The 27,283-nt window shown below is 36.4% G+C and overlaps 1 long non-coding RNA gene across 2 annotated transcripts; it reads right to left on the reverse strand.

Annotated features, from left to right (window-relative positions):
* On the reverse strand, nt 1–27,283 carry LOC309857011. Of its 2 annotated transcripts, none has more exons than XR_014307439.1 (3): nt 27,203–27,283; nt 11,770–11,829; nt 1–29 (listed from the first exon to the last, which is right to left on the reverse strand). It is a non-coding gene; the product is annotated as an uncharacterized lncRNA (long non-coding RNA). The 2 variants fall into 2 exon arrangements; XR_014307440.1 differs by lacking the exon at nt 27,203–27,283 and adding an exon at nt 25,188–25,217.

Here is a 27,283-nt window from a genome sequence, read left to right on the forward strand (position 1 = left end):
CTTCTTCTTCTCTCTCTCTCTCTCTCTTGCTGTCAATAAATAAAATAAAATATTTTACTAAATAAATAAATAAATAAATAAATTTCTAAACCTACTTTCAGTTTAGGTCCCTTAACAAAAATTGCTACTGCTTCATTTAAAAAAAAAAGATAATTTAGAAAGATGCTTCCAGAGTTAAAAAGCTGTTTTGTTTCTTTGTCAGGATTCAATATAGAAGTGCTTTAAAAAGTAAAAGAAAAAATATGCTATATTAACTCTAATCACATTATAACTTTGGTGGTTATATCAAGATAATGAAAAGTGATTTTAAAGCAAATTTCATTATCAGACATAAAGATCAAGTCAAAATTACAGAAGAGTAAAAGGATGAATTCATCAGGGAGTATAATAATTCTTGACTTTTAATACGTAACAACAGATTTATGGATATATAGGGAAAAACGAAGAACAAAAATCATAACTTCTACCTTGGACAACAAATGGAAAATAATTTCAACACACTTATTTTAAGATTACATAGACAAATGGTCATCACATTGGTAAGATATGTAAGACTTGAACAAAATGATCAACTAACTAGATATGCTTGATATTACATTACAGTAACTGAACTAACTGAGGTCAGTCTTTGGTGAATCACAGAAACAGGTGGAGTTGTCAAACAAAGGAATCTTTGTTTACAACATACAAGGAGATCACAGGGAATAAGTTCCAAAGCCTTGACTATTTGAACAGGAGAGAGATTTTTATTTAGTATTTAAGATGAATACTCAGAAGGGAGAGTTTTATTATCCCGTGTATGGTTGGTCATAAGGTTGTGGATGCATGCACATCCACATATGTATTTGTGCAATATGTATTGCATGTTCACCTGAATGAAGCTTGAATTCCACCGAGGGCAGAAACGTCAACGTTAGAATAAAGCAGAGGTAACTGTTGGACAAGGGAAAGGGACTCTGCAGGCTTCAAGAGCAGATAGAAACTAGATGGAATCTTGGGCTCATTTTCTGGGACAAGGAATGCAAGGCCTTGATTGCTTTTGAAATAGCACTAGGAGTTTTACCACTGATTTATTGTCTCAATAGCTTAGGCTATTTCCTGGTCTGGTGGTGACTGTTAGTTTTCCCATTGCCTTGTTCCCTCAAAATTCTTAACGAGTGAGGTTTTTGCATTTCTTTTTAAGAACCTCCCAGGAAGTTTTGGAAGAAGTGTGCTTGGGCAAGTACACAGGTGGGGTATAGATCATTGAAAATAGCTGGGGACAAAAAATGACTTTTCTTATGTCAGGAAAACTATATGTCATCTTAAATTTTCTGGGAACCTCTAACTCTTTCTGCTGATGTTACCAGCAGGCATCTGAGATATTACTGATTGTTCAATTGAACCTAAGGAAAAGGAAATGTAGAAAGCAAAAGACAAAACTTTAAAATCTATCCTCCAACTCATCAATTCACTGCAGCCACCTCTCTGTCTTTCCCTTTCTCTTTTTCTCTCTTTCTCTTTCTCTCTCACTTTCTCTTTCACATACGCACAACACACGCAAATCAACTTAAAACAATTTTTAATTTTCCCTATTCCATTTTAATATACTTGAGGCACGATCATTTTCTTAGTAAATACAAGGAAAAAAATCTAGGATTCCATCATTCTGTGTGATTAAAGTATTGAGGAATTTACTTCCAATAGCACTTATAAAAACACATTTTATTTAAGGAATATTATATAATCAGGTGCCTGCATTTTTCTTATTCTCCAACTAGTGTTATTTGGCAATTAATATTTTGTCAATCAATATTCCCCTATACCTGAATGTGTGGGCAGTGAGAGATGAGTTAGAGGCAAGGATGGTGAACACTCCCAACAACTGCAGACTACATATATCTTAAGCCATGATTTTCTTTGCAAAGGTTAACATTGATAATGTTGTAGTCATACCTCCGTGTACCAGGAAAGAAGTAGCATATTTCTTGAAAGACACAGCTATCAAAGCTCCATTCAGAAACCATAAAGATGGAGAAGGGATTTGCAAATTAAATATCTGATAATGGACATCTACTCTGATTATTTAAAAATGAATAAAAATAAAAAACCTTCCTAATAACCAAACAGAGTATCCAATTTTACATGTGAAGGAAATAATGGAAGAGACATGTCACCAAAAGTATATGGATGGCTTTTAAGCACATGACAAATTTCTCAACATTTAAACATTAAAGAAATAAAAATTAAAATCATAATGAGACATGTTTACATATCTATTAGAATGGCTAAAATTATAAAGGCTAATTGTACTTGGTCTGAGCTAGATTGAGAAGCAACAAAAAATCTAAACTGTTGTTGGCATATATCATGATACAACCACTTTGTAAAATAGTTTCAAAATTTTTTTAAATGAAAAATATGTTGCAGTTACACAAATAGCCATTTTATTCTAGGCATTTCACCAAGAGAAACAAACCCTATGTTCATACAAGGACTTGTATGTGAATTTCATATCAGCTTTATTTTTAAGAATTGAAAACAGTGGAAATGTTCATCAATGTCCATCAATAGAGCAAAGACAATTGGAGATTCTCAAAGTAATGATGCTGAGAAAAGAAAATCCAGGCAATGAATAGTATATACTGTGTGATTCCATGACTACAAAAAATCTAGAAAATACAAATTTATATATAGTCACAGTCATCAAATATATGGTGTGATTTTAGTGCCTTCTTCTGTGCTCCCATAGCTTCCTACACTTGTATCTCCGAGCATTTGTTACACCACGTGAAAATATGAACTCTTTCTCTTTATTCTGTCTTACTAGAATAAGAATCCTTGAAATTTTATGGACATTTGAACTCTCAGTTATTAGCAGAAATTCTATCACACAGTAATTTTCCAAATATAAAAGCCAGAGTTTTACAATGACTTCTAAGCTTTTACATGATCTAGCCACTCATTTAACCTCTGTGACCTCTTTCCCTGCTACTCTTCAGTCACTCACAGTGGCCTCCTTGCTATTCCTCAGATATGCCAGGCATGATCCAACCTTATGGCCTTCAAGATAGCCAATTCCTTTGTCTGGAGTGACCTTATTGCTGATAGTTCTGGGCAAATTCATCACCTTTCCATACCTTTGTTCAATTGTCAGCTTCATTGTAACTACCCTGATCTTCCTATTTAAAATTTTAACTCCCCATCCCCTGCCTAGCAACCTTGATTTTTCTCACCCTTATCGAATTTTTCTTTTTCCCCATTGTACTCATCCTTTTTGAGTACAATGGGGAAATGCACTATGCCATTTTTGAATGCACTATGCCATTTTTATTAAGGTTTATAGCTTTTAATTGCCTCACCCATTAAAATAAAAGTTCTACAAAGCCAAGTATATCATTTACCAGTGTAGTCTGAAGTAATATCTGCCATATAATAGTTCAGTAGACAACTGGTAAATTTCAAAATAAATTAATGTTGAGAGTATACTGAATTTCATAAGTCATTTCAATACTTTTTTCCAAAAAATAAACTATGTAAAACATACCTTAAATTTACTTTCAAAATATTTTATAGCATATAATGGACAATATACATAAGCCTTAAAGAAACAATCCTATAATTAACCATTTCATACCTACTTAAAAACTGCATAATACCACACTCTTAGATCCTCTTTGAATGCTCTAAAATAACCCTTCAAAGGAAATACATTTTTAAAAATCACAGATTTTTTGGCAAATAATTTAATAAAATAAAAGTTTCATTCATCTATGTAGATCAAAATAAATGTTTTTAATAAGCATGAAATTATAACTCTGAAGTGTGCTAAAATGAAACCACTTGCTAAGGGTGAGAGAACAAAAATAAACATCCTTTTTCCAAATAAGAGGAATTTATTACCTTTGAATCAAAGCATGTGGATTTGTTGTAACTGGCAATAAAGCAATATGGAGACACAAACCATAGAAAGTCATATTTTAGATTTCCAAAAGACTTCTAAGTGAAGAGTATACATTTTTTAATTGCTACATAATGCTACATAATGACAAGATGACAGGTTGTGACAAATAGCATTTTAAAAGCTCTACTCATAATGGAACGGAAGGTGTCATTTCCCTATAATTTTATATATGTCTTTAATTTACTATATCTGGATACAACATATTACCAAACAGATGTTCATCAAAGACTAAATCATTTTTAATGGAACATAATAATTTGAACCTACATCTATTAATCATTTTTTTCGATCTAACATTTATAGTCTCGCTAAACATTTTATCAGTTGTTGACAAAATTCAAAATAAATAGGATAAAAAGTCGGGTTTGGAAAAGTAGATTTCTTTTCAAATTGGCATTTGAATGAAAATATTTGCTGATATTTTTAAAACTTTAAATGTAATTTTATATATATATCTGACCTATCAGATGATATAAAATTTTTGGAGAAAATATGACATATTTTTTGATCTTGGTTGAAGGTATTAATAAAGAGCAACTGTTTGTATTATTTGTATTGTGATATCTTAGTTAATAAACATGAATAACTGGTATAAAATATGTTTTTTTAAAAATTTTATTTATTTACTTGACAGAGATCATAGGAAGGCAGAGTGGCAGCCAGAGAGAGAGGATTGGAAGCATGCTCCCTGCTGAGAAGAGAGCCCACTGTGGGACTCAATCCCAGGAACCTGGAATCATGACCTGAGCCGAAGGCATAGATTTTAACCCACTGAGCCACCCAGGCGCCCTAAAATATGTTTTTTTTTTTTAAATATAGAAGTATAGTTCTTGCCAAAATATGGAACTAGCTGGAACTGAGTGCCTCCTTCAAAGTCAGCTCTGGAGAAATTATGCCAGTGTAATATGGAACTATTTCAGATATTAACCAAAAACAAAGAAATGATGATAAACTCCTTAAAACACTCAAAGTTGCCCTTGACTGGTATGTTTCAAGCTCTATTCCTGGTTTGAAGACAGGTTTTAACAGGCCTGTCACTGTAGAAATCTGCTGGATGTTTAGAGGCTATCAGAACTGTACAAAACCTTGAAGGGGTAAAGACTTGAAAATTCTTTAGAGAGATTAGCTCCCTAAGGCATTATTCCTCCACACATTTTCCTCCAATCAATTAAGACTGATGGATGAGGGGCACCTGAGTGGCTCTCTCATCACGTGGGTGGTGGGTTAAGCCTCTGCCTTCATCTCAAGTCATGGTCTCTGGGTCCTGGGATCCAGCCCCACATCGGGCACTGCTCAAAAGGAAGCCTGCTTCCCTCCCTGCTTGCCTGCCTCTCTGCTTACTTGTGATCTCTCTCTCTCGCTCTCTTTCTCTCTCTCTGTGTCCAATAAATAAATAAAATCTTTTAAAAAAGGCTGATGGATGATAAATTATGAAAACTGCTCTCTCCAAATGATGCTTCTTCATAAGGATTTAAGAATTTAAAATTGAAACTTGACCGTAGGATTTATCTTATAGAATAACATCAAGTGAAGGCAGTTATTATTAGTTCTGAAGTATTTGTGATTCTGAATTCTTGGCCTCATTAGTAAATTTATTTTTAAATTCTCCCATGGAGTGGTGATTGGCCTTCAGTCTTTCATTGATATACATCATTGGGTCAAATGAGATGTGTGTGCCCAGAACTATATATAATCTTTTTTGTATTTCACTGGAGATGGCATTTCTGAGTTTTGTTCAATTGAATTTGGACAGATGTTTTAATAGTCACTTCTAGAGTTGGCCCTGGAGAATATCTTCCTTTTTTTCTCTTCCCGATTCTCTGAAAAACCCTGACCAATTCACATTATCACAGTGATATCACATTTCAAGTTTTTCCAAACACTATAGCTGCAAAATAGAAGGAAGCTACTCAGAATGGAATACTATTGTGAATGATTGAGAAAGAAAACATTATTATAATTAAGCTACCAGGTTTCAATGTATTTTATTGTTGCTTAGGAAATCCTAGCATACCCAGACTTGACAGAGATTTGATGATCCTAAGAAGAGCTGAACTTATGGACCAAAATAACTATGCACATAAAAAGTACAATTACTTACCTAAAAAATATGATGTGGTTAACTTTATATGCCAATCCAAGTGTTATTGGAACAGGAATTTAAAAAATAGCTTAGGTGCGCCTAGGTGGCACAGTGGATTAAGCCACTGCCTTCAGCTCAGTCATGATCTCAGGGTCCTGGGATCAAGTCCTGCATCAGGCTCTCTGCTCAGCAGGGAGTCTGTCTGCTTCCCTCTCTCTCTCTCTCTCTCTCTGCCTGCCCTCCGTCTACTTGTGATCTCTCTCTGTCAAATAAATAAATAAAGATAAACTTAAAAAAAAAAAAGAATGACTGTACTTTTAAAAAATAGCTTAAAAGGGGTGCCTGGGTGGCTCAGTGGGTTAAGCCGCTGCCTTCCGTTCAGGTCATGATCTCAGGGTCCTGGGATCAAGCCCCACATCAGGCTTTCTGCTCAGCAGGTAGCCTGCTTCCCTTCCTCTCTCTCTGCCCGCCTCTCTGCCTACTTGTGATCTCTCACTGTCAAATAAATAAATAAAATATTTTTAAAAATAGCTTAAAAGTATATGATAAAATAATGATATACATATACAAGGAAAAGAAAGATACTGTACTGTGAATATAAATTAAATGAAAATTGTTGAAATAAAGAATACAATAAATGGAGACTAAGATGAATATAGCTGTAAAATGAATAAATGAGTTGGGAAAAACAAACAAACAAATTAATGCCTTCTGCCCAAATACAGCAGAAGAGAAAAAAAAATAAAGGAAATATTTAAATAAGTACTGAGATAAATTTTGGAGAATTAAAGAAAGATAAAAGATACCAGACTTAAAATGATGCCAAACATGAGATATCAGAAACAAAACAAAACAAAAACTACACACACAAAAAAACCCTCATATACATTATGGTGAGTTTTAAGAATATCAAAAACAGAGAAGAGCATAAATGATGCCCAAGAGAAGAACAGATCACCTAAAATATACAAGAATTATACCGACAGCACAATTCTCAATAGTAATAGCATATAAAGAGACAGCTGGGTGTTTGTATAGATGGAAAAGATATTTGAAACTAGGTATTATACATCAATCCAAATTATTGATTAAATTTGAGAGCACAGTAAAAATACAATGAAGCATGTTAGGTCTTAGAACATTTATCACACAGAGACACACATTTTGGAAAACTTCCTTGGAAGACAGCTCAATTTAGATCGAGAAAACAGAATTATGTACTCAAAGGCACATTTTGAAGGGAGGATTGAATATAGTCTGCACTGCAAATATTCTTTAATCGTATGTTCTGAATTTCCTAAATTTAAGAAGTATTTGTTCAAATATTTATCTTTAAATAAACCCTAGGAGACTTTTTCTTGGATTCTGGCAAATCAGTCCATTTGGATACAAATCTTTTTGTCACTGATGGAAATTTTGATAGCCCTTAACTGTGGAATGCCTAATGTATTGTTACAGCAATTGTGATTTGCCAATACATGGGTGATGTGTGTGTGTTGTGTGTGTTTATTTTTATTTTTGATGGTTTAACTCTTCTATGAGATTTTTAAGTAGACATGATTTTAATAAATTATGATTTGTTGAAATTTATCTGAGGTTATATATAATAAAATGAAATTTGTGTGAACTAAAGAAGTGCATCTCCATTTTTTTTGTTTTAAGAGTAGACTGGTCTTTAAAAATTGTCCAAAGAAGTACATTATATTCATTATTAAATTTGATAATATACTATAAAGTATTTATGGTCATATTGGACCATATCAAATTCTACTATTAATTCATATTCATAATTACCATAAGAGGAAAAAGGGATATTTTTCAAAATAAAAATTGGCGTATTTTTCAGAATATGATATAGTGTTATTCACTGAACTGAGGGAACAAATGTCAAAGTCTAACACAGTTTACAGAATGTTTTAACATAAATTGAAATTTAAATCTGACCAAATATCACAGTTTTAAGTAAAATGATAGCACTTTATATCCTTGAAAAGTGGTAAGTGACCCATAACATGGCTTAGAAAAACAAATTTAACACTACACTAGTCTGAGATGGTTAAGTTATGGTACAACTTGCCATTGTGTATCATCAAATGGTATATTTTTTTCTTTTGGGCTTGTCATTATATTTTATTTTAGCCATTCTGGTAAGTGTGTAGTGATATCTCAGTGTCATTTTAATTGCATTTCCTTGATGTCTAATTATGTCAAAATATATTACTTTGATGTTTAATGCTCTGAGCTTTCTCAGTTCAAGACCATGAAGCCACTTAGGAAAAATACAGTTGCAGAGGCACTCATAGACCAACTCTTATTTCGAAATAAGAAGAAACATTACTACCCATTCCAACAGAAAATAGATTTGTTATGCAGCAGGGATTTTATAAATTACCTGACACAACTTATATAGTAAGATGAAATGGGACAGGCGGCTTCTTGCAGCTATATACAACATCATTTTAATTTCAATTTTCAGTATAATTTTTCCAAGGTATACACAGAATATATATTTAATGTAAATTGTGAACATTTTAAACTCTGTATATGGAAATTAGTCAATTTTAAGTTTATAACAATCAAAATTAACGGAAGTTTATTTTAAATTAGTTAGCTTTCTCTGCATTGCAAGACAGAATAATCAAGAATTGGTAAGAAAAAAGTAATCTCTGTAAAATTACCGGGGGTGCATTATAAAGTGTTCGGTAACCGATCAAACTCACAATTTGGATTGAATGGCAAGTGATTTTTAAAATCTGGACTCATTGTCAATTTTTTTCTTCATTGTGTCTTAATAAATTACTTTGTTCATTTGCATGGAAGTGAAGAAAAATGCATGACATTTCATCTCAACACAAACACCTTTAACTGGCAACTCTAAATGTACTTTACAGCAGTGTAACAAAGTAAAGATCAATGATGTTTCATGAAATATTTGTTATAATTCTCAAGGAGATAGGGAGTTTGTGCAAAAATGCAAATCACTTTGCGACTAAACACATTGTTTATTTCAGCTAATTTTAAGAAAATGTGCTGAGAATCTCTCAAAAAAGGAAGCAATGATTTAGGTTTGCCTTCAAACTCCTTATCTAATCCTGAACCAACAGCACATAGTTCAAAGAGCAACTAATTTGAGTAGCTCCAATTTACACATTTCCTAACAATGCTTAATTTAGTGGAATTTCTGTCCAATTATGGTAATTTGATGTAATGAAAGACAAAAGTTCAAAAAGATTATCCTTAATTTATATAGATGCCAAACTCTGCATTTTCTGAATGACGCCCAGGAACATATTTTCAAAAACAAACAAACAATGCCAGAACCACTATTAGGTCATCTCTAGGCAGAAAGTGACTCAGAGCTTACATTACTCTCTCCCTGAAAGTATACTGTAGGCACTGAAACTACTACCCTGAGTCTGTGCTATCAAATTCCTTAAGTTAGAAAGTTTTAAAACCCGTCTGTGTGGGAGTATTTCATTTACAGATAGAGATTTGGTTGTTTATACATTTTCATACTTGATTTTTAGGATGTAATAACTATGTTTTAAAATTCATGGTGGTTTTGAATACTGTTGGATAATTGTGCTAAAATGGTATATCCATTCCTCCTAGGAAACAGAAATTATAGAAAGGTAGTGCTTTTCAAATCTGACATCTTTGAGTCATTGCAGTTTCATATAAATGCAATAGGAAAAGTGTCATTCATGTTTATGATATTTTCTATAAATAAATTAGAATGTACTGGAGGCCTGATATAAAGTGGGATGCCTAAACTTCAGTAAAATCTTGTTTTCAATTCAAAATAAATTTTATTTTTTATTTTTTTATAATGTCCCTCAATTTCAGATAAGCACTCCCATAAGGTCCACTCTGTTTTTTATAAGAATTTATTTATTTTATTTGACAGATAGAGATCACAAGTAGGCAGAGAGGCAGGCAGAGAGAGAGGGAAGAGGAAGCAGGCTCCCTGCTGGGCAGAGAGCCCAATGCGGGGCTCGATCCCAGGACCCTGTGATCATGACGTGAAACAAAGGCAGAGGCTTTAACCCACTGAGCCACCCAGGCGCCCCCAAAATAAATTTTAAATTGAATTATGCACCTCTAAGTTCAGAGACAATAAACATCAACCAACACCATTAATAAGTTCTATTTCTTGAAATTTCGGGAACATTGATAGTCTCATCTCCTCGAAGAACAACAGCTAAAATTTTTGGTCATGGATTCTTGCTAAAATATCACTTTCCCAAAGAAAATTAATGTTATGAATTTTTATTGATTGTTATTGATCATGAAGAATATAACAACCACGATAAAAAGAGTAGGAAAAACATGATATCTCATCTGTAAGGGCATGTGGAAAGTAGGAAATGCTAATAAAAATAACTACCATTATTTCCTAAGTTAACATAATATAACAGAACAAAAATATTTCAAAACAATGTTTTCTTTTTTTTTTTAAGATTTTATTTATTTATTTGACAGAGAGAGATCACAAGTAGGCAGAGAGGCAGGCAGAAAGAGAGGAGGAAGCAGGCACCCTGCTGAGCAGAGAGCCCAATGTGGGACTCAATCCCAGGTCTCTGAGATTATGACCTGAGCCGAAGGCAGCGGCTTAACCCACTGAGCAACCCAGGCGCCCCCATAACAATATTTTCTAGGCTCATTCTGTAACTCTTTCTACATTCAAATTTAAAGGTTGAGGCATGTGATATATATTACACAAAAAACATCCCAAGGAATTCGTTAAAAAAAAACTTTAATAAAGAACAAATCCAAAGGAATTTCTTTTCTAATTTAATTAACAAATTATGAATCGACTTACCTATTTCATCACAGTGTATCAGGCACCAATAATATTTTTTAATCGTCACACCTGATGCAATAGTTATCATCTTTCAGACATACTGATCACGAACAAGCAAATAAACAAGAGCACCGTAGCTTAAGATCTACCTGCATAAATATAGGCTACTTCAGACAATCTCTTCACCACAACATAGAAATGAATAGAAATCATACATGCTCTGTATGGACATACAGATGAGATAGAAGGGGATGGATGTTAATATATGCAGAATCTTTATTAATTACATTGTAAAACATAATATGGAAAAACAGAATATAATTTTAGAAATACCCAGGTCACCATCATTGTTTTATTTTTATATGTGTAGATAAGGAGTTTAATAAACAATCCATTACTATTCAACTCCTTATATTTTGAAAATTTTAGTAAAAGTAACAAACCTACCACCTAGAAAATTATACTTATCTGCAACATACAGCTTTGCCAGCATGGTAGAGGAAAAGCAAAACAAAATAAGTAAGAAAAGTTTAACATTTCACAAGAGTTTTACTTTTATTTTTTATTTATTATTTTTTATTTTTCATTTATTATTTACTTCTATTTTCTACTTTATTTTAATGAAAATGTCATGACCATAACATAAGAGCAGAATTAAACCAACATGAGAAATTATTTTTTCATAAGTTAAAATAAACTAGCTTGGTGATTAATTCAAAATATATTACAAACTTCAGTGTTCTTGAAGTAAGTATCACTGCATAAACAAATGAGTCAGGAGTCATAAACTAATGATGATTCTAAATGTTATTTAGAGAGACATTCTGTTCTTAATATATTTCAAATATTCTACACAAGGCAAAGTGGATCCAAGTAATCTGTAGGCAAAATAAGATTTTAGAGAAGTATATATTTCCAACAGTATTTATAAAATATTACCTTTATGTAAGGCATCATCCTGGACTTTGTGGAAAACACACAAAGGAGTAAGAAGTGGCCCTTCAAGAAACATATACAATATCAAGGTTTAACATGAAGCAGCATGTCTTCTCTAAGTAAAAAAAAAAAAAAAAACATTGTACCAACTGACTTTACTGAAACTTTATATTTATTGCTCTCATTTTAGGTCATAGTGTCCTTCTGCATGCAGGCTGCTATAACGGACATGATATAGACTTAATAGCTTATAAAGAACAGGAATTTATTTCTCACAGTTCTAGAACGGAGAAGTTCAAGATTAAGGAATGGGCAGATCCAGGGAGAGCCCACTTCCTCATAGATGGCTATCTTCTCACTGTAAACGTACATGATGAATGAATCAAGAGAACTCTCTGGGGTCTCCTTTAAAAGGACTGTAATCCCACTTATGACCTAATCACCTCCCAAAGGCCCCTAAGTTTTAATACTATCACTTCCAGAGTTAGATTCCATAATATGATTTTGGGAGACATAAACATTCACACCATAGTATATATAAACAAAAAAAGACACAAAAACAACAAACAAAAAAATTATTTTAACTACCTATTATTTTAAACTACATAAACTTTTCATTTGTTTCTATATAATATTAAATAACTCATTTGAGTGATTCACTTATATCCAATGCATCTGAGTGCAATTAAATTTGCTTACCCAGCATATCCAGCAGCATATTTCTTCAGACTATCCCATTCCCCACCTTACAGGATTTACCACAATTAGAAGACATGGGATAGGGGATAGATAGATAGATGTATACATAAACACATTTGTACCTACACATATGCATATTTTTTCCTGTTAATGATACTCATGCAAATAAAATTTAAGCTCAAGGAAAACTGTCTTGTGTGTTACTTAATATCCAGTTTTTAGTCAACATCCAAAAACAAATAATCCAATAAAAACATGGATAGAAGACATGAACAAGTGTTTCCCCAAAGAACACATTCAAATGTTCAGTAGATACATGAAAAGATGTCCATCATCATGTATCATCAGGAAATTGCAAAGCAAAACTAGAAAGAGATACCACCTCACACCTGTCAGAATGGCTAAAATCAACACTACAAGAAACAAAAGGTGTTGGAGAAGATGTGACAAAGTAACACTTGTGGGGGCTGCCTGGGTGGCTCAGTGGGTTAAGCCTCTGCCTTCAGCTCAGGTCATGATCTCAGGGTCCCGGGATCAAGTCCCACATCAGGCTCTCTGCCAGGCATGGAGCCTGCTCCCTCCTCTCTCTCTCTCTACTTGTGATCTCTCTCTGTCAAATGAATAAAATCTTAAAAAAAAAAGAAAAAGTAACAATTGTGAACTGTTGGTGGTGATTCAAACTGATACAGCCATATTTGAAAACAGTATGGAATTTCCATAAAATTCAAAAATAGAAGTCCTTTGTGATCCAACAATCCTGTTGGTGTGTATTTACCCAATGAATATAAGAAAACTTATTCAAAGGGATGCTAGCACCCCTATGTTTATAGCAGCATTATTTATAAAGCTAAGATATGGAAAGCACCCAAGTATCCATCAATTGATGAATAAATAAAGAATAAGTGGTATGTATATACAATGGAATATTATTCTGCCATAAAAAAGACTGAAATCTTGCCATTTGCAATAACATGGTTGGAACTAGACAGTATAATGCTAAAAGTGAAATAAGTCAGTCAGAGAAAGACAAATACCTTTACTCATATATGGAATAAAAGAAACAAAACAAACAAGCAAAGGGGAAATAATAAGACATAGAAAGAGAAACAAAGCAAGAAACACACATTTCATTACAGAGAACAAACTGATGGTTACTTGACAGGATCTGAAAGGAGTGATGGATTAAATAAGTGATGGGTGTTAATTAGAGCACTTGTCATGATGAGCACTGAGTGCTATATGTTATATTGTACACATGAAACTAATACAACCATATATGTTAACTAACTGGATTTCAAATGAAAACTTTTTAAAATCCCAGTTTTTAGCTCACATTCTGGCTTACAAAAGGGATTTAGTCGGGAATTTGGAGATTAGTTAATGAACAAATAAGGGGTGAACAGGCAGTTGTTAGATAAAATTACTATCCTTTCTGGTATTATCTTATACCTTTTATCTAGAAGTATTTTTAGCACTTTAGACTCTTCCTATTTTATTTTGAGTCATTAAACAAAAATTTCCTCAAAGGACCTTAGACTCCATCCAATTTGAGCAACAGTGTGAGAGCGGAAATGGTGTCCAGGAGGAAAAAAAAAAAAAAAGATGAATCTACTTTTGTTTACTAGTGAATGCATAGTTCTTCCACAGAAGAAGCTCTAAATGGTCAGGGCTCCAGCTTTATATGAGTTCAGTCATATGTTCAGAAGTGGTAACACTATCAAAAAATATAAAGCATCTGAGATTATTTTCCCTTATTTGAAAGCTGGTGTATGAGTCTGCCGTAGTTTCTTGGGTGTTGATAGAAGACGCAGACTCATGGTTCAGAAATAATATAGTTTATTATTCACAGCAATAGAGGTAGCCAGAATATTAACAGTATTTGTGTGTGTGTGTGTGTGTGTTTGTGTTTGTGTGTGTGTGTGTGTGTGTGTAGGGGTGGGAGTTATATATCAGTTCTGAGCCTCAGTTCCCACAAGAAGAATCAAAACAGAGGCAGATAATATTTGCAAACACAACAGGTTAAGTTAAAAAAAAAAGATACTATTTCTGTCTTCCAAGTCTATTCAATACAACCATCTTCAAAGGATGGCCTAGAACAAATAATAAATGCAGAAATGTAAGCAACCAATTGAAAAGTGTCTCCCAAGAAACACACTTTGAGAGTCTTCCTTTGACAAAAATACTATAGGATATTACATGGATCAGGTGCATTGAATACTGGAAGGTTAAAATTACAAGGGACCAAATATTTTTAAGCAGTTCTGGCATCCAGTAGAGTTGAAATAGGTTTTATAAGATTGAGGAAAGAAGCCATCAAAACCTGGGCCCAGGGGCACCTGGGTAGCTCAGTGGGTTAAGCCTCTGCTTTCGGGTCAGGCCATGATCTCAGGGTCCTGGGATCGAGCTCTGCATCAGGCTCTCTGTTCAGCAGGGAGCCTGCTTCCCCCTTCCCTCTGCCTCTTTGCCTACTTGTGGTCTCTGTCTGTCAAATAAATAAATAAAATCTTAAAACAAAACAAAACAAAACAAAAATCCTGGGCCCAATTTTCCCAAAAGTATGATTCTGATTCTAGTCTCTATGATGTTATCCCTTGAAGACAATGTCTCCAATTGAGTTGAATTAGTTTACTAAAGAGCATACCCCCATTTGTTGTAGGAGATGAACAATATGCAAGAGGCAAAATGCCACATGGAAGCCACCTGGTCTTCAGTGGAATATAGAATCAGTTCCTTTGGGATGAATTTGTTCCACATTTGACTTCCCACTTAAGGGAAAATAAGAGTGCCTTCTAATAGATTTTAAATAGGAAATGAAAACGGAAGCTTATACAAGATTATAAAATGGGAAATTTCATTTAGATAAGCAATCATTTCAAAGTCATCTTCTTAATATTACAGACTCTTCACATAATCATAATTTTATTTTGGTATTATATGGTAATTTCAAATATAGTAAATATAAAGAATTTACCTCTGTAATTATAGCGAGTCTGGTCGTAGTTTAATGGCAACAAATCTTCAATTTAGAAGTATGGTCTACCAATTATTAATACATTTGGAAATGGTGTGTCATCTTCACTCCACTTGTCTCACTAAAACAGTGAGCCAAAAAAAGTAGGTCCAAGCTGTTTACTATGGTCAAATGGGTTGCTTTTGCACTTGGTAAAGAAGCAGTCATATTTTGGAAGAAGAAACTGAGGCTATTAATATTTTCAACTTATTTTCAGAAAAGGAAAGAAAGGATAATCTAAGCTAAAGCCAAAATCTTACACAAGGTGGCAGGAGAATGATCTTTTCCCAGATAAAGGGTTTTTCAACTTAGCCATGTTAGGAGGAAGAAGAGATGAGACATTGTGGACTTGACTAACGTATGTACACTGTACAAAAAGTTTTCAAAATAATGTGTATTATTTTTCTTCTTTTAGTTGAGACAAAAACAAACAAACAAACAAAAAAAACACTAATGAGCTTACTCTTAAAAGGAGGTAAACAAGAAACTAGCAAAGATTGAGTGTTAGGTATTGTCCCCCTCCTTTTTTTTTTAATTCTATTATGTTAGTTACCATACAATACATCATTAGTTTTTGACGTAGTGTTCCATGATTCATTGTTTGTGTAAAACAACCAGTGCCCCATGCAATATGTGCACTTCTTAATACCCATCACCAGGCTCACCCATCCCCACATCCTTCTCATCTTTAAAACCCTCAGTTTGTTTCTTGGAGTCCATAGTTTTTCATGTTTCATTTCCCCTTCCAATCCCCCCACTTCATTTTTCCTTTCCTTCTCCTAATGTCCTCCATGCTATTCCTTAGGTTCCACAAATAAGTGAAACCATATGATGATTGACTTTCACTGCTTGACTTATTTCACTTAACATAATCTCCTCCAGTCCCATCCATGTTGATGCAAAAGTTCGGTATTCATCCTTTCTGATGGCTGAGTGATATTCCATTGTATCCATAGATCACATCTTCTTTATCCGTTTGTCTGTTGAAGGGGATCTTGGCTCTTTCAACAGAATGGCTATTGTGGACATTGCTGCTATGAACACTGGGGTGCATATGGCCCTTCTTTCCAGTAAAATAGAGCTAGCGTATGACCCAGCGATTGCACTACTGAGTATTGACCTCAAAGATACAGATGCAGTGAAAAGAATTAGGTATTGTTAAAGCACAAATGCAGGGGATAGAAGTTATGGTACAGAAGAGGGAAGGGCAACCATATGGCAGAGTAGAATAAAGTAGCTCAGGAAGAAATTAGTCATATCCAGATATTGTAAGGCATGTGGGGTTGGCAGGGAGAGCATGAGAAATCATGAGAGAAGAGAGAGAAAATGGACCAGGCAGGAGAGGTTTATAACATTTTAACATCTAAGGTAAGCATATGCAAAGCAGAATAGGGAAAGAAATAAAAGTTCTTATAAGAATCAATACATAAGGAATAACGTAGAGGACACTGGGAGATGGAGAGAAGTGTGCTGGAGGAAATCAGAGGGAGAGACAAACCATGAGAGACTGTGGACTCTGAGAAACAAACTGAGGGTTTTGAAGAGGAGGGTGGCAGGTGGTTGGGTGAGCCCAGTGGTGGGTATTAAGGAGGGAATTTATTACATGAAGCACTGGGTGTGGTGCATAAACAATGAATTTTGGATCCCTGAAAATAAACTAAAAGAAAAAAAAGACTGACTACAGACATGGACCTCAGTGTAACACAGATATGGAACTCACTGTAATACCAGCCACTCCCCACCGACACACACAGACTATGATAATAATAAATAATAATGCAATTAAGAAAATTGCCTGCCAAATAATTTTTCCTCTTTTTTATTTTTATGATTATTATTTTTATTTTATTTTTAAAGTTTTTATTTAAATTCCAGTTAGTTAAAATAAGGTTAATATTAGTTTCAGGTGTACAATATAGTGATCAACACTGCCATACAATGGCTTAAATAAAAAAATGAAAAAAAAATTTTTAAAGATTTTATTTTTAAATAAAACCTCTACACCCAAGGTGGATTTCAAACGTACAACCCCAAGATAAATATTTACATATTTTACTGACTGTTCCAGCCAGGCACCCCAACAAATAAAAATTTTATAAAATTGTTGAGTTTGTGGGAGTCTCATTTGCTTAGTCAGTTAAGTGTCTGCCTTTGTCTCAGATCATGATCTCAAGAGTCCTGGCATCGAGCCCCATATTGCTCATGCTCTCTCTCTCTCTCTCTCTCTGGCTTTTGCTCTTAAATAAATAAATAAATAAAATATTTTTTAAAAAATAGTTGAATTTGTTTAACTAGTTTTAAACTAGTAGACAGAGATGAAGATAAAGGATGATGTCATGGCACGGAAAAATACAACTTACACGTTTTAAAAATAAAATGTGTAATGCAGGGGCGCCTGGGTGGCTCAGTGGTTAAGCCGCTGCCTTAGGCTCAGGTCATGATCTCAGGGTCCTGGGATCGAGTCCCACATCGGGCTCTCTGCTCAGCAGGGAGCCTGCTTCCTGCTCTCTCTCTGCCTGCCTCTCTGCCTACTTGTGATTTCTCTCGGTCAAATAAATAAAATAAAATATAAAAAAAAATGTGTAATGCAAGTTACCTCACTTCTTTTATCACCACACTGAGACTTTCCCTACTGAGTTGTTGTAATGTAAGGACCTATTTTATATTTTTATATTTTAGCAAGAGGCTTTCTTTGAGGTTAACCCTTAAACTGTCCTTGCTCCCCTTGCCCCAGGGGATTCACTTAAAAACAAGTCCTGGAAATCAGCTCCAGGTAACAAAGCCCATATACAAGGGTGGGTCAGGCCAGGTGGAGACATCAATGAGCGGAGGGGGGGGGGCGGTGTTTGCATATTGTCTCCCTAGATACTAATGAGTATGCCCCACTCCTCTGCTCTTTGGGAACCTTTTTGGCACTAATCCTAATCAAGGTGTAATAGGCTGGGTCAAATGTCTATACTAGGGTAAATTGAACCTCAATTGGTCACCTAGCCTCACTGTGGAGTTTCCTGTGTGTGTTAAAATCTCATTGGTCACCTGTGCGTGGCCAGGCCTGACTGCATGGCCTTTGCCCTTAAAAGCTAGACTGTGAAACAGCAAAGGGTTGCCTTCTCTCATAAGAGGTGTGGCCCCAAACGTTCGGTTAGATTCTTGATGCTTCGCATGAAATAAAGCTTTGCTTGACCTTTGCTTTACATCAGTCTCGCTCCTTTAATCATAGACCCATTATTGGGGCATAACAGTATTAATCTTAAAGTTATAAGTCCACAATGCATCCATCATCCATTCTACCCCTTAACATTCCCCTTTGGACAGATCCATGATCTAGAACAAGCCTTATTTTATAGTGCCTTGTAGGAGATTTTTGCTGCTGCCTAAATTGCCTACTTTCCTCTCACCATTACCACGGAAATTGGGTCCACTGAAACAAAGGGGTAGTGTAAGAAATTAAGACTTCCATAAATCTCTTTAAATAATAAAGTATAAGATAGTGATACCTTTTTTTCTGCCACATAACCAATTCTTGCAAAAATAAGGTCATATAAGAGAATTTACAACACATGCTAGCATTATCCTACTGGACCCAGACCATTTGTATGTTTCTCTGTCTCTGAGAAATGTAGATACTTACATGACTGAAACCTAAAAATTGTTTGATATGACCACTAATATCACCTACATTATTTTAAAGCCTGTTTAAGGCTTCTGTAATACATAGGCTTTGTAAACACTTATTAAGCATCTTGTATATATCAAACACTTTAAAAATCTCTGCTTTAAAAAAAAAAAAAAAACTCTACCTCAATGGAACTTTGAGTCTGAAAAAGATACAGGCAATATACAAGGCAACAGATAGAATAATTACATATTTGATTATATACTCTGAGGATGTCACCTTAAATTGATATGAAAATGATCAGAAGGATCTGGATTTCTTGTCAAAATTTTTTGCCTTAAAAAGAAATGGATATTTAGGGAAAGTTGTTACTGAAAGAGGTCCTGTGTCAACCAAAAATGTTAAACCATGATCTCGCTAAATTTTCCAGTTGTGATCATTGCTTTGTTTAGCTGTCTTCTATTAAGACTGAATTTAGTAATTCAGTCTCAGATTTCAGTAAGTCTTTTTTTAAAGATTTTATTTATTTATTAGAGAGAGAGAGGGAGGGGCAGAGGGAGAGGAAGAACCAGACTCCTTGCTGAGCAGGCAGCTGATGCAGGACTGGATCCTAGTACCCTGGCATCATGACCTAAGCTGAAGGAAGACACTTAACCAACTGAGCCACCCAGGCACTCTAGACTGTAAACTTCTTAAAGGTAAAAAAGTTTATTCTTCTAGTAGTTCCACAGACATTTCTAACATCCATAAGAAAGCATGTACTGATGTAAAATGCCAGCAAATCAAATTATTTAAAAAAGAAAGAAAGAAAGAAAAGATATATCTGGATAAAGAGAAAAACAGAAAATCTAATAATACATTGAATTATTACAGCAAAGAGTGGAGGAAGAGAAAATAAATATGAAATAGAGATTTCCACTAAAAGAAAAAAATTGAAAAAGGCAGGAGATTTAGAAAATTATTATGACAGACTTGAGAAAAAAATAAAATAGGAATTTTTAGAAAATAGCAATGAATGAAAAGGTAAATTGTTCCTACCTCTATAATATTAGCTGTTTGTTGTTGTTGTTGTTGCTAATTTACCTATTTAAGCTAATAAACAAAGAAAGGTTTCATTTAGGAATAAGGTTTCTATGTATATATATATATATTTTTTTTTCCATTTAGGGATAAGGTATATATATATATATATATATATATATATATATATATATATATTTTAATTTTAATTGTTAGAAAATGTGTCACAGAAAGTATTTAAACTTTAAGATACAGATGCAACATGTAACGAACTGCATTGTTTGAAGGTCTAATTTGTAAATGCTGTTAGAGGAAACTTGGTGGAAATGTTCCTATGTGCTTGTGTTTCTGGAACTAAGTATATTTATTAATAAGGAATAGTTTAAAATTATGAAATGACCAGGAGTGGACAATTTTCCTAATCCTATCAGCTCTTTGCAGCTCTTTTATTAGCCCCCTTCAGGAATATCAGCTTTATTTATCTAATTAAATTTTATATTAATGTGCTTTTGACTTTTGGCCTTTCTCTTCCTTCTGTTCTTTTTTTTCCCCTAAATTACATGTTTCTGTTTAACAGCTACTATCAATTCTTTGATATGAATTCTCAACATCAATTTACTAACTCCAGAGATGAAGGAGCATCAATATTTAGAAGCGAAGAATACAAAGCCTTGGGCATCTGGATGGCTCAGTCACTTAAGCATCTGCCTTCGATTCAGGTGGTGATCCCAGGGTCGTGGGATGAAACCCCAGGTTGAACTTTCTGCTCAGCTGGGAGCCTACTTCTCCCTCTCCTTCTGCCTGCAGCTCCCTTTGTTTGCGTTCTCCCTCTCTTTGTCAACTAAATAAAATATAATAAAATAATGTAAATAATACATTTATTTATTTATTAAAATGCAATTATTACACAATACATAATGTATCGCATAATTATAATAATGATTAAATAATTTATTAAATATTTATATTAAATATATCAATTTAATTAAATAAATATTTTTAGAATTTAAAATATTTCAAATTTAGATTATTAAATATTAAATCATTAATTTAATAAATAAATATCTAAACATAATTAAATAAAATAATTTATTTATTAAAATGAATAAAATAATGTTGTCATTATCTCAGCATGTATTTTTAAATAGTCTAAAAAAAAATCTAATAAAGTCTTAATACATTGAGTTCAGATATTTATACAAGTTAACCCAGACACTCAACCCACAGTTTCAAAGCTTTTGCTTTTATCTACTACTCAAAATACGATTTTAATGTATTTATTTGTAACTTTGACATAGCAAGAAAACTTGGAGGAAAAGGAGACATTTGCTTTTAATATTTGAAAATTATTTTGTTGATTTAAAAAAATAAAAACCTTAACACGTGAGCATTTCTTCTTAAATAACACTGTGAAGTTTCTGAGTCGCATTCTATTAAAAGTGCTGATAAAATGGCCTCAGTTACTCATTTAAATTATCAGCTGAATGGGTAACAAATGAAGTAGAGAGCTTTTTAATTATTTATGAATGTATTGCTTGTGGATGGAGTGCCACATAGAGTTACCTCTCTTTTTGGCTTTGTTTTGTGAGCAGTAGTGGAATCTATGAATGAGATTAAACATAAGGACATTCACAGAAATTCTTAATGAACTTCTGGGGAAGGGCAATAAGTGCAAGGAAAAAACTGCAGCAAGACTAATTTCAAATTTTAAGTGGTCATCACTTCATTATAGAAGCTTTTAAGTTCAAGTAATATATCATTTTTATGAGCCTATCATATTGTATTAATTACCACAAACTGCACTCTTGAACACTTATCTTTTCACATATTTCTTATTCTTAGTACTTAAAATTACCCTTATGATTGATAAGTAAATGGATTTTACTGACAATGCATTTATTTAAATAAATAAATAATGCTGTTTATATATATAAAAACAATTGAATATGTGTATGTGTATAATGAATTTTTTTTCAAATTAACATCTTAATTCTACCACATTAGTTACAAATAGATATAGACTTTATAGATTCATCAAATATTTTATTCTCAAATTTATATGTCCTTTGTGAAGTAAATGAAACTGTATATATTAAATATAATCCTATCACATGTAACAGTTACTAGTGCATCCCAGGACATACATAGGTCAGGTCCTCCTCAAGGCATCACGGATAACTGGATTTAACTTTCTATCCTAGGAGTCTTCTGTATATTTCTGTGGCTTTTATACTACAATCAGGAGGAAGAATTCTTTTGCTAAAAGCTTCCAAATGACTATGCGAGTAGATTATTTGTAGACTAGTGATATAATATTATTGTTTAATATGTGAAGCATGATAAAATAAAATGCTATTGCCATATTTAATTTGTTCAGTAAAGCATTCATTTAGTTATCAAGCATTCATTTTCTTTTTTTAAAGATTTTATTTATTTATTTGACAGACAGAGATCACGAGTAGACAGAGAGGCAGGCAGAGAGAAAGGAAGGGGAGCAGGGTACCTGCTGAGCAGAGAGCCTGATGTGGGGCTCTATCCCAGGACTCTGGGATCATGACCTGAGCAGAAGGCAGAGGCTTTAATGCACTGAGCCACCCAAGAGCCCCAAGCATTCATTTTCTTTATACAGAAGAGATAGAACAATATTATATAGTAGAAAAGACAGTAAATAATCTAGAAACCTTGATCATTTTGTTTTGGCAATTTTAGAACATAAAATTAGCTAAAGCTCAAGTGCAAGTTATATTTGTATCATAGGAGGAAAAGTTAATTAAAAGTTTGTTTATTACCATAGTTTAACACTTCAACGAAATGATAACGAGTCCAAAATCAATGAATATATGAAGTATACAATAAAAACAATAATCTTGAGTGTATGTGACTCACTGTAGGTATTGATAGGCTAGAAATCCAAGGGAAAGTATCTATAGGGTTTGTTCAGTTCCATGCTCATCAGATTAATAGGCTTTCTCATATTGCTTCCTTCACCACATTAATTTGTCTAATGAAGTTTTCAAGAGTTAAAGACAGTGATAGGTTCATGGCTGGAGAGCAGGTACAGAATCTAAGATAGTTCAGCAGTGCTTATTATTTAAGAGAAAGACAGCATGGGAGGTGAGGGGTATATCATGCATCCTGTTTTCACTCCCTTTGTGGAGCACCTACCCTGGAGGTCATGTAATAATAACCAATGACCAAAAAACAATAAAAAAACCCAAACATCCATGTGGAAGTGCCATCCCTGCCTGGAGATGAGTAGACTGCTCAAACAGATCCTGGGCAGGCATCTCAGCCCAGGCCTGTGCTGGGGAAGCTGGTTCATGGCTTTGGGCGCAATCAGGAAGCCAGCAAACTGACGGGAGAGTGCAGCCAGGGTTAACAGGACTGATGATCTTTTTGCAGCCAGGCCGCGGGTGGACACCCGCTCAAGGCGCCAGGCTAGGAGGCTGCCCAGCGCCAGCGCTGGCAAAGCTTGCAGCCCCAGGGGCTTCCCCTCGCGCCCCAGCCAGGGCGGGGCCTCAGGAGGGAGGGGGGCGGGGCCTCAGGGGGGAGGGGGGCGGGGCGGCGCGGAGAAGGGGCTTTGCTAATTGCCAAAGCGAAAAGGGAGCTTGCAGAGGACTCAGGAGGGAGGGGGGCGGGGGCGGTGGAGAGCGGCGGGGAGAAGGCGCTTTGCTAATTGCCTAAGCTGGAAGTGAGCTCACAGAGGATGTGGCTGAGAGTCTGGGAGGAGGTGGAGGGGCTGGCGGAGGAGGGGCGGGCAGCGCCTCGGTGCTGTGCTGCGGCCCATTCGGGACTGCAGGACCCACCGGACTCGCCCCCCCGTGCGCTCCCATGTGAGGCCTCGCTGTCCCGCTCCTGCTGCCTGCTGCCCCTCCCCGCCCCAAGGCTTTTCAGGACCACCCTCTGCACACAGGTAAAGTGACACCGCCCCGCGCCCTCACCTGGAGCAGAAAGCGCGGACCCGACCTGGGGGCGGAGAGGGGGGTTGTGGAGGCCCAGCCTCCCGCGAACCCCAGGGCACCGGGACCACCCCAGACGCTGCGCCAAACCCAGGTCCGCATGGGGTCGGGCTGGGGACAGCGCCTTGCGAGGTGCCCCTCGCTAGCGGGCGCGCTAGCCGCCATCTTTTGGCAGCCCCATGCGCCCCTGCTGAGGACCCCCTTCCCTCCCCCACCGTGGCCCCGCTGCTTTTGTTCTGGACTTGGGATCCCAGGTGGAAACTAGTCCCTCAGACCTCCCTGGCAGCAAGGAGGGCAGGGAGGGATTCTTGGTTTTCTGCCCTGGCTCCTCCTCTCTCCCCATTCACATGCCTTCTGGGTTCCCTTTCCTCTCCTCATTGTCAGTTTTCTTAAATGGTTTTCTTCTCCATGTTGACCTGAAGAGCTATTTCATGAATGAATATACACGAAACTGAGTTGGAGCCCACCTGTGAGAGCCCAACTGTAGAGGCCTTTCATTAGAATGGTCTCTGGTTCTAGCCTCAGTTCAGAATACTGCATGTACCTGAGGATCGAGTCCAGATGTTTCTTTCATCTCTGACTTGAATTTGAAATCCTCCTCAGACTTCAGCTTCCAGGATTTCTCCAGTCCTTGCTCTCCCACTGTCTTGGTGGGGATCCGCCATGAGTGTTGAACACAGGAATGAATGAATGATATATACCCCAGATTGCTGGGGCTTTGTCATGTTTTGCTGAGGTTGGAAAGGCTTGGTAGAGACCCCCTGTATGCAGATAGAGAGCTGCATGCAATTGCTTAGATAAACGTGTTCCCCACTTAATTGCTTGGGCATTGAACATTTCGACCTTAACCTGAGCCTTGAGCAGTTAGGAGGAGACAATTTGGAGGTGAATCAGAAGATGGCTGAATCCACATGGTGGTGGTCTGAGTTTGGGAGATTTTCCTGGAGATTCAAAGGAAAGATATAAATTCTTCCAGTGGGGAGTGGTAAACATTTTATCGATGGGAGATGGAAAATAAATGGTCTGGTTAACCTTTACCTCCCCCTCAAAACCCATTATTTGAAAACACAAAAAGGGAAGTGAAGGGAGAAATCCTCCCACTCCCATGCCCACTCACCTCCATAGCCACCTCCTCTTCCAAGAACCTAACAGACAAGGTGCCAAGAAGTGTTAGGTACCAGCAGTGGTCTCAGATCTCATTCAAGGATCATGGTGAAAGGCATTCAAAGAGATTGTGGGGGCACAGGGATCCAATTAAGGGGAACAAGTTTAAGGTTTGCCTGGTCCCCTAAAAATTAATGGCACTAGAGAAGATGAGCTTTGGGAACTATAGCTTAATGGATACAATGTGTAAAAAGCTTCAGTGAGTCATGGTGGGAAGAGGCTATGAGGGCAGCAAACACAGTCCTAGATGATGTTATTAATAGCACTATAGGCTCTAGATTTCCTGTGGTGGTGTTCTTGGCAAGACCAGCGTGGCCAAAGTGGATACTCTCAACCTGGAACAGAGGGTCTTGGAGATGCCAGCACGTGAGGTATGATGAGAGGGTAAAATGATAGGAGGTGTCCTTTGGAAGGACTGACTCCTTGACTTTAAAAGGGAGAACCCAAATCTGTAGGTGAAATCTTTCTGGCTACAAAGAGGGCCAAGGCCTCCTAAGGCCAAGGTCTCCTCGTCACTTTCAAAGATGTCGAAGAATATATTCAGACATTTCAAAGATGTCCTCATATCATTGGTTCCCACTCTGGAATTCTATCAATAAGGTGAGAGTTCCTCTAGTTGAAAAAGAGATCTAAAAAGACTTCCCTTTCTCATGTAATTTCTGTAACCTCCAGGACACACCCACCTCCCCCTTCCAGCTCTGTAATGAAGCCACAGCTGGTGCCAATTTGTGGAACTCCTTAAAGGCTATTCTCCCTTATATACCCCGGGACCAAGTTCCCATGCTCCCTCACCCGATTTTCTGCACTCACCTCCCACCTGGTGTGTTCACACCTGCAAGTGCCTTTTACCAACCCCTTTGCCAAAAGGCAGCCAGAGTGACCTTTCAAAGACCTATCAGTTCCTGGCATTTGTCTCCATAGAAATCTGCACTGATCTTCTAACAAATTCTCAGTCCTCCAAAGGCACCCATAATCCTCCCATCAGTCTATTCATACCCCTCCAACTGACTGATGCCTGTTCTGCCCCATCTCTCTGCCCTTCAACCACACTGCCTCCTTCTTCCTGTGGAGACCTCTCATGGCACCTGCCTCCAAGCACAGGTGATTCCCATTGATGGGAAGACCCTCTTCTCTCCCCTATCTCCCCACTCCAGTTACTCCCACTTATTCGTGAGCTCACAAGCCCCATAGTACACACTCTCCATGCAGCCTGCTCTCTCTTTTCTAGCACTGGCCTCCGTTTCTAGCTGTGCTTGTGTCATGGATGTCCCTCCCCAGCCAGCCTCCAAGCTCTCCTTCCCTTTAGCTCCAACACCTGACACAGTGCCTGGCACGTAGTAAGCCCTGGCTAGCTTCTAAGAGCCTCACTGAGGGACTGAAAGCATTTTAAAAATGTCACCACGTAGGCTCCAAACTGTAGGCAGAAAAAGCTTTGCCTGGATTGACATTTTAGAGACGTATTGGTCAAGTTGGATGTGTTCACTGACTTTGCCTTGTAAAATTAAAAAAAATAAAAGGAGCTCTGTATCGCTTCGCATCTACCGAAGGCGCATGTATACTACTAGACCACGTTATGAGCTTAATGGAAGGAGACAAGATGTTTTCGCTAAGAAAATGTATAAGACTGTTGAGGTCATGTGGGAGGAAACAGTCCGTTTGTTGGAGCATTGCTATCTTACTCTATCACAGCCACTCTTAAAAATCTGACACGGGGTGAGTCAGAATTGTCTGTCGGAGATGAGTTATTTCTGGCTCATGTTCCTACAGACATGAAAGCCAGAAACGAAGAAGGAGGCTTTGAAAGCGTGGGTTGAGGAGGCCGTGTGGTTCACTGCGATGAGCTAAGTGCCCAGGGCCACCAGCAGACATGCTGGCCTGTGTCCCTCCTTTGTTCTGGGGTCCCTCTTGCACCATGTGGTGAGGCTGGTGGCTGGGAGCAGCTCAGGACAGGACCTGGTGGCATCTTACCTCTCCCACCCTCCTGTGGGCTCCAGTAGGTCCCAAGGGACAGCCTGCCTTCCTTGAAAAGCCCAGTAGCACTGGGAGCAG

This window comes from Mustela nivalis (genome assembly GCF_964662115.1).
Source record: "Mustela nivalis genome assembly, contig: HAP1_SCAFFOLD_165, whole genome shotgun sequence".
In the NCBI taxonomy this organism is placed as follows: Eukaryota; Metazoa; Chordata; class Mammalia; order Carnivora; family Mustelidae; genus Mustela; species Mustela nivalis.